Source organism: Tympanuchus pallidicinctus, unplaced genomic scaffold (genome assembly GCF_026119805.1).
Source record: "Tympanuchus pallidicinctus isolate F22 unplaced genomic scaffold, pur_lepc_1.0 scaffold3, whole genome shotgun sequence".
Classification (NCBI taxonomy): Eukaryota; Metazoa; Chordata; class Aves; order Galliformes; family Phasianidae; genus Tympanuchus; species Tympanuchus pallidicinctus.
In genome coordinates this window covers 11,481,607-11,495,101 of record NW_026294747.1, presented here as the reverse complement: position 1 = coordinate 11,495,101, position 13,495 = coordinate 11,481,607, and the positions used below count along the sequence as shown (strand labels likewise).

The 13,495-nt window shown below is 41.9% G+C and overlaps 2 long non-coding RNA genes across 4 annotated transcripts in view; one reads left to right on the top strand and one right to left on the bottom strand.

The window, feature by feature from the left end:
- The window catches only part of LOC128087409 (uncharacterized), a 39,440-nt gene extending 37,661 nt beyond the window's left edge, over positions 1-1,779 (top strand). Inside the window, exons 8-9 of one of the 2 annotated variants that reach the window (XR_008209836.1) lie at positions 128-224; positions 950-1,776. This is a non-coding gene — a long non-coding RNA (uncharacterized LOC128087409). Of the gene's footprint in view, positions 1-127 lie in introns of both variants that reach the window. The other variant, XR_008209832.1, reaches the window with a different exon arrangement.
- Positions 1,780-7,591: 5,812 nt separating this feature from the next.
- LOC128087410 (uncharacterized) overlaps positions 7,592-13,495 on the bottom strand; it is a 45,650-nt gene continuing 39,746 nt past the window's right edge. For both annotated transcript variants that reach the window (XR_008209838.1, XR_008209837.1), the window contains 2 exons: positions 9,259-9,474; positions 7,592-8,665 (listed from right to left, as the gene is read on the bottom strand). This is a non-coding gene — a long non-coding RNA (uncharacterized LOC128087410). The remainder of the gene's footprint in view (positions 8,666-9,258; positions 9,475-13,495) is intronic.

The window sequence follows — 13,495 nt, the reverse complement described above, 5'->3', positions numbered from 1 at the left end:
CAAGAGACCTAATGGGAGAGTGCCAGTCTGTTCCCTGATTATTTTATAAAGGCAGTCAAGATCAAAGCACAGAGCTGCCTGCTAAGCAGGGTCAGAAAAAAATCTTTGCGCTATTTTCCTCTCCAAGGCTGTGGTGTCTGCAGAATGACCGCGTTTTTGAAGCGAGTGCAAGAAGCTGAGGCACCTGGAGACTGCAGCTGGGTGTGACATGGGAGTGATGCCAAGTAAGTTCATGTCCTTAGGTGTAAGTGCAGTGAGTGGAAGAGCAAGAGCTGGGCAGCAGACATGAACACTTGGCAGCTTGCTGCCCCTGGGCTCATCTCTAGCGAGCCTGGACGGGTGCTATGTATGGGAGCTGCTGTTTCCCAGGATGAGACTCTGGGGATTGAGTTTTGTCATCTCCCTCTTTAAAGGTTCATGCTTAAAATTGTCCTGATTAGAAAGAGCCAGTAGAAAATGAGGGCAATAAGCATAAGTGGTGAAACCTCAACTTCCGGTTATGGGTTTTCTAAATTTTTATTTATTTAGTTATTTTAATGACTCTTAGGGAAGTGGTTCTAGTTTGGAGCCCTCTTTCTAGAGAAGTTCATGCTTGTGTGTAATTAACGTTCCTGTCAGCTTGACTGCCATCCTGGAAAACAGGTGTAGAGCTGCTATAAGTAGCAAGGAGCCTCATGCTTGCAGGGAGCTCCTCACAAACTCTAAATTACAGTTTTGCTTCCTGTGCCACGACCTCAGGGCCCTGACCTGCAACTGCAGCATATTCTCTGTGACTAACAGCTGTAATTCCCTAATTATCATGCTCCCTTATCCTGCCGTGTTGTAGATTTTGTTACCAAGGGAGCAAGCAATGTTTCCTCATTCCTATCCTTGCTCTGCACACTTCCAACTGTTTTAAATCTGCCATTTGATGCAGCCCGTGAAGTCAAATGTCTGTCTCTTGTTTCAGATGCTCATTGTCTTCAGAACATATGATGTGTCTATGCGCTGGGGAGGAGGGCAAAGCAAACCTTCTGGCCTTTCTTTTAGTGAAGGCTGATGCTTTGTAGTTCCAGGTTCGAGTACCTTTAGTAGCTGCAGTGCTTTGGTGCAAAGTCCTGGACTAAACGTGGCCTTGCACTCAGCTTGCTCAGTGGTCACTGCTTCGTTAGACTGACTAACAGAGCTTCTGTAGATGCTGGGAAAGAAAGGTGCATGTAAAGCTCTGAAAGCTGGCTGTGTGTGTGGTGTAATGGGGTGGTGTGCCACTGCCTGACATGATACTGGGGGAAACAGGTCTCTTTCAGTTAGCCTTGAAGTGGTCAGGCAGTTGGACTGGAAGACCTTCTGAAGGTCTCTTCCAATGGAACTATTCCAGTCTAATCTCTATTCTAAATAATAAACCAGCTGTGTATGCCTTAGGCTTCACTGGTGTCTGTCCTTCTCCTGAAAGGATGCTTGCAGGCTGGCTTCTGTTCCCACCATGGCCATGCCCAAGACAGATGTACAACTTGTTTTTGCCCTTGGTAGGTGTGGTGATGAGCAGGAAACCTTTCCAAGGGTGTGGCCTCCAACAAATGGTATTTTCTACCTTGCTCCAGAAATATTGTCTAAATTGTGACAGAAATGTCGCAAAAATGTCGCAGGGTAAAAACTACTGATTAAGTGGATTTGCTGTGTGACTTCAGTCGTTATGCAAAGATGGAGGAAGTTGTTGCTTTCTCTGGCCTTTCTCTGGCTTTTGGCAGTTATATTTTCAATAACTGAGCCTTGAAAATTGATATTGGGGGTTGGTGGGGGCGGGGTGTGTGTGAGAGGGCTACTTACTGTTCTCAAAAAGACCCTGTCAGATGAAATGTAGCTGTGCAAAGGAAAAACTCTTTAGACAATAAAACAAGTAGCATTGAACTGAGATACGATCTTTAAGGTCTTTAAGATCTTTTCCAACCCGAGCAATTCTATGATTCTATGATCATGGTTTTACCTTCAGCCCTCCCTAGAGGCTTTGTGCATGAGCTGGGGATCTGGAGAGCAGGGCTCAAGCACGCACTCCTGAGATGCTCAGACCATGGTGTGCTAGTGGAAAGAGCTTACCGCCTCAATGATGGTGGTGGCAGCTTAGCAGGTGTTGGGATGTCATGGCACTGTGGTGTGATGTGCTGGAAGATGCTGTGGTAATGATTAAGCTGTCAAATACATGCTGGATACAATGTCAGAGCAAAATTGCAGGTTTTAATGCGGTCTTGTTGTTTAAAAAGGGGTTGACTGCTTCTGTGGGTGAAATTTGGTTTTGCTTTGGTCACTCTAAAAACGTACTGTGGTTCTAAGTGGTTGAATATAAAAAGCTGTGGAAGAAACGTAGCCTAACAGAGTCAGCATTTTGCATCCTTATCTGCAATGGCTGTACTTCATACATGGCAGCACTCACCCTGTGATGTCATGTTGTAACTAGTTTGGGGTTTGGTGGTGGTATTCAGTGCACCCTTCTATAGCAGTAAGGCACAAAGGTTGCTGGGAGTTGGCAGTGAGAGGCAGCAGTTTGCAGTGGGTTTGGTACTCACCAATGAAGGGGAGAGAGGCAAGGGAGTGTGAACATGCTATGCAGTGTATTTGTATTGCGTTTGTAAAGCATGTGTTATTTGTGCTATGGATGTTGTGTATCTCACGCGTGGCACAGCCCTGAGGTGGTACAGATGTGCTGTGTGTGTCCTGTTTGTGGGGTTTGTGTGTGGCCACTGCAGGCCTGTGTGATGCATTAACTTCTTTCCTGTTCTGTCTTCCTCTGGTCTTGTGGTCTCTGTCCTGTTGCCACTGTCCCCTCGGCAGCCCTCTCCCCTGAGCACGTGTGGAAGAGGCTGAGGCACAGAGCTGCTGGCTCCTGTGGCTGCCTGGCTGTGCTGCTTGTCCTCCAGCAGCCGGAATGGTGTTTACTGTCCCCGAGCAGCTGGCTCTTTGGCGCTGGCATCCATGCACTCTGGGCGTGCTCTGACAGATTTCATCCAGCTCGCTGCTGACTGGTGCAGTGCGTCGTCATATCCTTGCTGCAGCTGTTTGGGGATGAAGAAGCCCCTGTTGGGGTGCCAGCCAGTCTGACTGCTTTGCAACAGGACACTGCCAGGATCCCTGGTGGCTTTTTGGAAGACTGCACTTTTGTCGTGTGTCCCCGCCCCCTACCATTGTACCACACAGCCACATGGAGCTGAGAGTCCTCAGTGGATTGGGTAAGGCCCTACCCTGCAAATGCCTTATCCAAGCACGTGAGCACTTGTTTTTGCACAGTGTGACCCACGCTCTCAGCCATAATCCTGAAACCTATGCTACTTTTGTACAACACGCCAGTGTTGTGCTGAAACTGGAGCAAACTGCAGGAGCACGCATAGACCTGTCAAGAGTTTGGTGAGCAGGAGCTCAGCTGTGGAGAATACTGGGTTGGGGTTGCCTTGTCCAGAGAACAGCACGATGGCAGCACATCTGCCAAAGCCAGAAGAAGGGTAATGGCTGGAGCCTTCCATCACTAGAACAACCAGGATGCTAGATGCAGCACGTTACCCAGAAGCCAGCTGCACAGCAGTCACTGTACTCCCAATGTGTGGAGGCCACTGCTGCTTGCTGGTCACTTACTTATGTCAGAGAAATAATATTTTTTAAGAATAACAATCAGAATTTACTCTGCTCTGTAAATACTTTTATAATAGCAATAAACCTGATAACTAGATAGTTAACTAGTTAACCTGATAGCTAGCAGGAGGAGAAGTCTGAAAACATCTCAGTTAAGAGCCAAGAACCTCAGTGGTGCTTTGGCTCCTCACTTGCTTGGCTATTTGTCCATTGACTCTCTGATTCCTACAATACAACAACAGTTGATGAAAACACAAAGCCACATCTTTGGGAAGCACTCAGTTTTGTCACGAGAGTCACAAACTCTGTTGCTGGTGCAGAATGAAGACCTTTATTGCAGATGCTCACAACCTTTTATACCCACACAAAAACCCCTTGGTCACAAGTATATGAGCCTTGTGCATGTTTACATCTGGTGCAAGTAGCTACCAAGCTTGTTTACTCATATGCAAGGTCTTTAGTTCATGTCTTTCTTTTTCCCACATCTCCCCCTTCTTTATTAGTTTGAACAACAAGCAGGTGGTTGATAACCTTGTTAATATAAAGAATATATACCATTAAACATGCAAAAAACAAAAAAAACAATAATCCCCATCACCTTTCCAACCCACGGTCCCAAACCTTGATACCACCCCTCAAACTAAACCCATGAGTTTTCAAACGTAGCTTCTGCCCCACAAACCAAACATTTTCTGAGGTAGTTGTTGCATTGCTCGATGCTGAGAGACTGGCTGCACTATCCACAGTCCAGATACCTCCATAGGCTTCAGTTGGGAAAATACCCAGAAGGTTGTTATGGATCTGAAGCAGCAGCAGCAGATGCTGATGGTTCAGTCAAGCAGGGCTTTATGACTGGCTGGAACCAATCGTGGTCCAACACCTGTGGAAACACAGGTATAACCTCTTCCTCCACCACCCTTCCCTTTTCTTTTGTTTCCAAGGATGGGAAAATATATTATTAAATCACTGAAATTACACCTTCAGAACCAGAATTATGAAAGCCAGGCAGGTGCAGGTAAGATATACAGTTGTAAATATACACATTACACTCTTAAATGCCAGAAGATATTCAGCCTGTCAAGTTGGATTATACAACCAAATAAGAGAAAGCTTCCTACATTGCCAGTGTTCACCTTGAATATCTGCTTCTAGTCAATCTCTGATCCTTTTTTGTAAATAAGAGAATCTTTGGATTCCCACAAGTATCCCATAATGTTTTCTTTTAACAGAAAGAAAAAAGAGATCTGTTTATAAGTGAAAGACTGCTTCTCTTGTAAGAGAGACTGTACTACCTACTGTAGAAAATAACAGCTTTAAAATCAGGAACCTGTTTACTGAGGTGTCTTTCACATCTGCAAGGCAATGTATTTTCACCACTTTCAGCTGTGCATTTGACTGGGTATCAGAGGAATTCAGACATAGCACGGTTTTCAAACATACTTCCAATGTTGTTGGGCCTTCTCAATCTGCATACCATCATCTTTTATCTTAGAATTTCCTGGAGCATTTGAGCAACTGCTACAACAGGTAAAAGGTTCAGAAAAATACACTGCATCAATGCTAACAGCCGGAATGAGCGAGGGTCCAAACACAAGCACACGTCTCAGCAGCAACTTCCCACAGCTCCAGCTCCCACCAGCTGACCACGAGCATCACTTCAGCGTGGTGCTTCTGCAAAATAATTTCCATTATTTGGCAAACCGCCTCCTGCACCTTTGTCATACTTCTTTCCATTGTTCCCATTGCTCACCTCCATCCTGCAGAAGTGATTCTGGCTGTGCTGCCTCATCCAGCAGTTTTTGGGTCCAGCTTCTTTCAGCGGCCCTAATTCCTTGCCACTGGTCAGCTTGACAGCTGATGATATCCTGAGGTTGACCAATACAGGGTCCCTGGTTGGGTGTCATTTGTAGCAGGAGAGTCACAGTCTCAGTTGCTGGTGCAGAACGAAGAACTTTATTGCAGGTGCTCACAGCCAGGGCCTCCTGCTGTTTACATCTGCTGTAAGTAGCTACCAAGCTTGTTTACTCATTTGCAAGTTCTTTCGTTACTAAAGTCTTCGTCCCACACTCAGTGCTTTCAGTCCCATCACCTCACCCTCGCAGTGTAGCCTTATGCCATAGTGACATTAGAAGAGAAGAGGCAGCAGGCAGAGGGAGGTGATCATCCCCTCTTGGGGGGGAAGATCTTAGGTGAAAGAAAACAAACGCATGACATCATGCTGAGTCTGGAAGTAACTACTGTTTAATTTACAGAGCACCTCTTTCAATGTGTTGCACACTTAAAATACAGAACAAAGCCAAAGCCACCGCTGTTACAGTTACACCTCACCTACACAGCAAGATGAACCTGGTGGCTACAACCTCCTTGCCTCCAGTACAGCCTTTCAGGGGTCTTTCAGTGCTTCACCGTACACTAGATAAAGATGATGAGGGCTACTGAGCACTTGCAGAAGGGATTTCTTCAGCAAAAATCAGGTAAGCTGCAAAGCACTGACTGTTAGGTCAAAGCATCTTCTGTGCTTATTGGACACACTGTGGGCATTTCCAAACCAGGCAAGGCAGGCAAGTGTTGGGTTACTCAATATATGCATGGCCCTGTGTCTATGGAAATGCTTTAAAAATATGGAGACTATATGTATATATACATACATACACATGTGTGTGCATGTATGTATAAAAATACATAATATCTTTGAGGTATTAAAAAATACAATTATACGTTATAGTAAACGTAAGTATTTTTCTTTTTAATTGTCCTTATTTTGTATTTTATTAATTTTAATGTTTCTATTTTTTGTTGTTTTTATCTCTGTTTTTATTGCTATTTATTGTTGTTTCTTTTTTGTTTCTTACTGTATATTATTTTCTACTTTTATTGCTATATTTTGGGTTTTTTTTAATTTTTATAATATCTTATTCTTTATATTTTATTATTTATTTTTTGTTGTTTTTATTATTTTTGTTGTTTATAACCACAGATTCATAGAAAGGTCTGGGTTGAAAAGGCCCACAATGCTCATCCAGTTCCAACCCCCTGCTATGTGCAGGGTCTCCAACCAGCAGACCAGGCTGCCCAGAGCCACATCCAGCCTGGCCTTGAATGCCTCCAGGGATGGGGCATCCACAGCCTCCTTGGGCAACCTGTTCCAGTGCCTCACCACCCTCTGTGTGAAAAACTTCCTCCTAAAATCTGACCTAAACCTCCGCTGTCTCAGTTTAAAACCCTTCCCCCCTTGTCCTATCTTCATCCACCCTTGTAAGCAGCCATTCCTCCTCCTGTTTATATGCTTCCTTCAAGTACTGGAAGGCCACAATGAGATCTCCCCAAAGCCTTCTTTTCTCCAAACTGAACAAGCCCAGTTCCCTCAACCTTTCCTCCTAGAAGAGCTGCTCCAGCCCTCTGATCATCTTAGATCCCTCCTCTGGACCCGCTTGTTAATTTGATGTTTACATTGTTTCTAGTGTGTTCATTATTTATGTTTATATTGTTTATACAACAAAAAATAATAAAAATAAACAAAAATAATGAATAAAATAAACAAAAATAATAAAATTAAATGAATAAACAAGAAACAATAAAGCACACATAGACAACATAAAAATAAACAATAAACAAAATATTTATTTCATAGCACAGTTTGTTTTCTTTATTATTTATGTGTACTTTGCTTATTTGATTGTATTTACACTTACTTTGTTTATGTTTATTTTGTTTTTGTCTACAGTCTTCATTTTTGTTTACATTAAATTTGATTTGTTTACATTTCACTTGATTTTGATTCAACTTTGTTATGCTTACATTAGGTGTGTTTACATTTACATTGCATTTCTTTACATTAAACGTGAGAACATTTCCCTTGTTTCTGTTTACAGTAAGTTGAAGCCTGCTTTGTTCTTGTTTACATTAACGTTGTTTCTGTTCACATTAACTGTCTCTCTGTTTATTTTTGTTCACCTTAGCTTCCTTCACCATTAGTTTTTGTTAACTTTCTTTGTGTCCGTTTGCTTTGTTTGCATTTACTTTGTTTACATGAACGTTGTCATTACCTTAACTTCCTTCTGTTTACATTAAATTTATTTCTGTTGACATTACCTTTGTTTATGCTAACTTTGTTTTTGATGACGTTGATTTTTCTATGTTCACGTTTTTTTTGTTTACATTAATCTTGTTTTCATTTACCTGGTCTGTTTTCGTTAGCTTTATTTACTTCAGCTTTGCTGTTCTTTACATTAACTGTTTTCAATTACATTAACTTTGTTTACATTAAAACTTCATTTACATTAAGTTTGTTTACATTAGCTTTGTTTTTCTTTACATTAAAATTGTTTATGCTCACTTTAACTTTGTTTACATAAGCTCCTATTTTGTTTACGTTCACCTTGTTTTTCTTTACATTAGCTTTGCTTGTGTTTACGGTACCTTTGTTTACATTAACTTTGCTTTTGTTTATATTTTGTATTTGTTTATGTTAATTTTATGTTTACATTAATTTGTTTACATTAGCTTTCTTTTAGTTTGCATGACATTGTTTTTGTTTACCTTAAGTTCATTAGCTTTGTTTTGGTTGACATTAACTTGGTTAATGTTAACTGTTTCTGTTAGCATCTATTTTGTTTACATTAGCTTTGTTTATATTTATGTTAACTCTGCTTATGTTAGCTTTGTTTTTATTTACATTAAGTTTTTGTTTACTTTAGCTTTGTTTACATTTATGTTAAGTTTGTTTGCATTTACACTAATTTTGTTTTCATTTACTTTGTTTTAGTTTACCTTTAGTTTGTTTACATTAAGTTTGCATATGTTAGCTTCTATTTTGTTTAGATTGTTTTTTGTTTGCTTTTGTTTACATTGTTTTTGTTTACATTTACATTGACTTTGTTTACATTAACTTTGCTTACATTTATTTTTCGTTTAGGTTAACTTTGCATTGTTTTTGTTTGCATTTGCTTTATGGATATTTGTGTTCACTCTGTTTTCAATAGTGCCATTTTTTTCCTGTATGGAGGAGTTCAGTGACACACCTTTGCTTCTTCTGTGTCATACTGCCCTTCTGCTCCCATCTATTTCACTGCAACAACACGTAAGAGAATATTGTCAGGAAGGTTCAACTCTACTGCCATAGCATCACCACCCCCTTCTAAAACAAGAGGCACTACTTTTCAAAGCAGCCCACATATATACATAAAAACAAACATATATACTCCAACCCCTACAAAGACACTTGCCATAACCATTCAGTGCCTCCAAAAACCCTTCAGTCGCCCATGAATAAGTGCTCCACTGTCACCAAAAGCAAGGAAACTGAAAACCCCAAGAGAAAACGGCACAAAGATCTCCAAAAGTACACGCAGACCGTGCAGAGAATGTTCTTGCACCCGCTGCAAGTGTGTGCACGCCACAGCTATGCTTGTTAGTCTCTTTCTTGGAAGAGAAAGTATAGCATAAATTAATCTGCAACATATGTCTCCCCATAAGAGAGGAAGGCATTCAGAATTTAGAAGAAAATGCTGTAACTGTAACAGGATCTTGTACTGTACGTGATATTTACAGTGGCTTTTCTTTTTTTTTTAACTAGACCCGTACTATAGAGCCCTCTCTGTTATCTGCAGAAGACTTTGTCTAACCGGGTATTTTATGCATCAAGTTTTACATTCCTCTTACTTTTGCTAACGGTCTTTTCCAAACAAAGACTCTTCTTTCAGGAGAATTAAGACGCAAATCTTCGTATCTGTTCCAAAGGCGGAGTGTGTCTGCCTTATTTACTTTGCTGGGACCGCTGGCATTCATGGGACACCAACAGCTGGATCTGAGCACTTCCTTTAATTGAACAGGTTTACAGTCTTTCTGCACTGAAGCAATTCTCCACATCACACAAGCCTGCATACCGGAATAAAATGAAAATTTAAGAGCCCTGGCTAACAAGACCTATAAGCTCATTGTTTAAACAAGAGGCCAATTGTCTGGGCACTTGAGTGCTCTGTTCCTCGAACATTAAACCCACAAGAGGGACAACAGCCTAATCCACAGCTTGCCGCCAGGTGGTATGGAAATTAATCTTCCACTCACCCGGGCTATTAGTTGCGGTATTTATAAAGGTTTGCAAGTAAATGAGGCGAACGACTGAAATTTTCTCCCCGTCATGGAGGGTTGTGGCAACGTGGTGATATGAAATATCAGCCTTCAGGGATGTGCCCCGTGGGGAGGAAAGTGCGAATGGAGCACAGTGCCTGGGGAGCAGGGAAATGGGCAGCTCTCAGTTGGTAAACCCCGGCTGGTCCAGGCCCAGTGCCAGCTTGCTGCCCAGACAAAGAGGATTCAAACCCAGCATCACCTTTGCTCTTCTGTGAGCTGCTCACCGTGGCATTGAATTCAAATGCCTACCTGCATTATTATAACTGACAAGAAGAAGAAATCCGGGGCTTTTTGTCATACGGTTGCTCAATTACATCTGTACAAGTAAAGGGAAATACTCAGCAGAAAGCAGGTGATCAAAGTAGGGACAGAGACTTCAATTAAAAAAAAAAAAAAAACAAAAAAAACACAGAACCCAGCCCACTTGAGCATCTGAAATAGTGAAATACCAAACTTTAGTCTCCTGTTGCAGCATCCTTTGCCCTTCTGTCCTTTGAGGCATCCTACATCTGCAGTTTCCTGGGTTAAAAGACGCACGTTTCCCCAGTGCCTCCACTTTTCCACTGTGGAGATTCAGGTATCCACGTGCCCTCACCTCACATCCAGGGAGAAAACCAGCGAAAGATACAATAAACCTTTCTCACAGAAGGAGAGCATAACTTCATAACTTGTTTCCCCTAAAATTTCCAGCTACGCTAAATTCTTGCTTTTCAGTGCTTTAATTGGATGAAAGGTCAAAATTCTGCAAGATAAAGAACTGAACAGCTCTGAAAAGCTTTAATGAGGGTTGTTGTTTTGTTTTTTTTTTTAATGGATCCCACAAATAGCAGCAGAGCTTGGGCTTAGAGAAACTTGAATCAGAATTATTTTGGTTCCCCATTTGGCTTGCTTTATAAGACATACAGCCAATAACTTCATAGCCTCAAACTCCTTACTATAAATAACATTTTACCATTGAAAAGAAATGTAAAGGGTCAGAGCTGTTCTTAGAGATCCATGTATCATACATGAGGCTTCCAAGGTAGTTGGATGCAGACTGAATAGTGAATTTCCGAAAATGGGAAACAATGGGAACTACTGAACAAATAAGGTGTTCAATTCATTCTGGCCCCATATTTTCCTTCCTGTAACCATGGAGTAAGTCACTGGACAGCCACACACCCACACCCAGCCTTCAGCCCAAACCTAAAGGCAGCGCAAAGAGCAGGGTCGTGTCCTGCTACCGACCTCTATTATTTATCATTGCACTTGCCCTTCACCAATTCAGTCTTGAATCAAGACAGGAAAACCAGTTATCAGGATAAGTTGGAGTCTTGGTGCGAGGAGCTGCAAAGGGCTGGCAATAAATCAGCCCACAGATCTGACTCAAAGTCACAGCCATGACAGCTTTTAGTTCTGTTGTGACATCTCAGTTCCAACTTTACAATTCAGGCACCATCCTTTATGAATTCTTTGAACCTGTTTCCTGACTCCATTCAGTAACATAGCTGTACCTCTGATCAGCAGTGAAAATAGCGAAGTATCCTCCTTCATCCAAATTAGATGAAGGATCCAAGACCTGAATTAACAGCCATGGTTTTCCTGAGCTGGAGCCTCCATGTCAAGTGCTGGCCACTGTCTTAACCACTATGAAAATGTTTAATCGGTTTAGGAAGACTTAAACTTAATTGTGCTCCAAGGAGAAGTGGGATCCTGCAATCCCCTGTATCAAGTCATTTGCAATCAAAACTACAATCAACAAGACCCCCATAAATAAGCTTAAGACGATCTGCTTTTCTCAGTCCTAGCCCCTGTCTCAGTGCTAGCCCTTGTCACAATCATCACAGGTATTTATTTTCTAGCAAACACTGCACAGCTGCAGCTGGCCTTTAGCTTGTTGCAGCAAGTGTCAGATCAGCTAGTTATAGAGGCTCACTACCACTGAAGCAGCTTTATTTCTGAAGCAACTCTATTGTCTATCTTTGCTACTCACCTTAAAATAAGACGAGAGGTAAAGTCCATGCACACAGCAACTAACATCTATCCTTAAACTGCCTCAGAACTGCTCCAAGGCAGCAGACCCACACCTGGTTGAACCAGATAGACCACCACCCTAATGAGCCCAGACCAGAAAACAGAAAGCCAGTTGTTCCCAGCATCAAGGAGGCACTTGACTCCAGCAGCACCTCTCATTTTGGAAGGATTGGCTTTATTGTGGTCCCTGTTATTTAGGTCAGATTAAGATCTCCGATTCCAAACCTAACTTTGCCTCCAAACAGTGACCAACAAAGGCTACACAAGTGGGAAATAGCACTCAGCCCTGCTGTCCCAGCTCCCAGAGACTAAAATGAACATGTATCAAAAGTCTTCTCTATTTCTCAAATCAGACCTAAGCAGGGCCTGAAGCATAGGCTTACCCTTAAAAAAAAAAAAAAAAGCAATCACATATCAACAGTTAGAGCTTTATAAGCTGAAGAAGGTACTACTTTACAACAATATCAGCATGTAGAAGAATTAGTGTCACCAAATACAGAATACATCTACTTCTTGGCCAAAGATGAAAGGTGAACTCTTACTTTAAGCTCTAATTTAAAGCAAACTCAAACGTTCCAGCCTCAGATTGTTTCTAGGAGAGATGGAACAGCATTTGGTAAAGTCAGCACTTCCAGAAAGCATAAAGACAATTCCCTCTCTGCATCTGGATTCTTCTGAGGGACTCCAGTGAATACAGCACAGGTTAGGGCTGGGAAACCAATAGGCATGAATTACCACTCCCAACTCGCAGACTCCAGATCAAACGGGAGAGGAAGGCTGAAGGCAGCAGGGACATCTGCCACCTTTGACTCACCACTGAGACTGGAGCGAGTGGCAGCATTGGTTCTGGCATGAGGCAAGGGGTTAGAAATTTAGTTTTGCTATAAAAGAACATATTTCTTTCCCTGATACTTGATCTTGCAGGAAGCTGCTTGGGATTAGTAAAGCTGAATTCCTGCCTTGGCTGAGCTCTTGGGACATGCTGTGACAAATGCGAATAGGTCTAGGGCTGTGTGCGAGGGTTGCTAAAGAGCAGGGTGGGAGAGCCTGTGTTATTTATGAGCTGTTTTTTGTTTTTTTTTTTTTCAAAGAGAAGTGTGAGGCCTGAGGGCAGTCCTGCTCACCTTTAATTTTTCAGTGTGAACTATGATCAGACCACCAGCATTTGAATGAGTCTGCAAGAGGGATAGGTTTTAGAGTCAAAGATCGCAATTTGCCAAAATAATACGGTCTCAAGCAGAAAGGACTACCCAATACAGTATATTTTTCTATTACTTGGAGAAGCCATAGTGACAAAGGTGATAGAGAACCACGATGACTGGGTTAAATATATAAAACAGGAAGGTGGAAGAGACAAACATACATGTGAGAATAACGAATGATATTTAGAAACAATTATTAAATGAAGGAATTTCTTTTGAAACAAGCAAACAAAAAATCCCAGAAACTTACAACTGAGAGAAAACCAATTCCAAACTTCTGTCCAGAGCATACATGCTTCCTGTAACTGGAGGACACTGCCAACACAGTTGTTATCTATCCTAGATTTTTTGTAGAATACTAGCAGAAACGAACCCTGAGTCCTGCCCAGTCCCATCACTACTTCATCTTATGTGCAGAGATTGAGATGGTGCCATGAAAGCAACTGTGCCCTTATCTAACAGCAGACACGAGTAGTTTACCCCACGAAATTTGCACAACTGCACTCTTATTGATCTTCCATCTTTCAGAAAGTGCTAAAATATCAAAACAA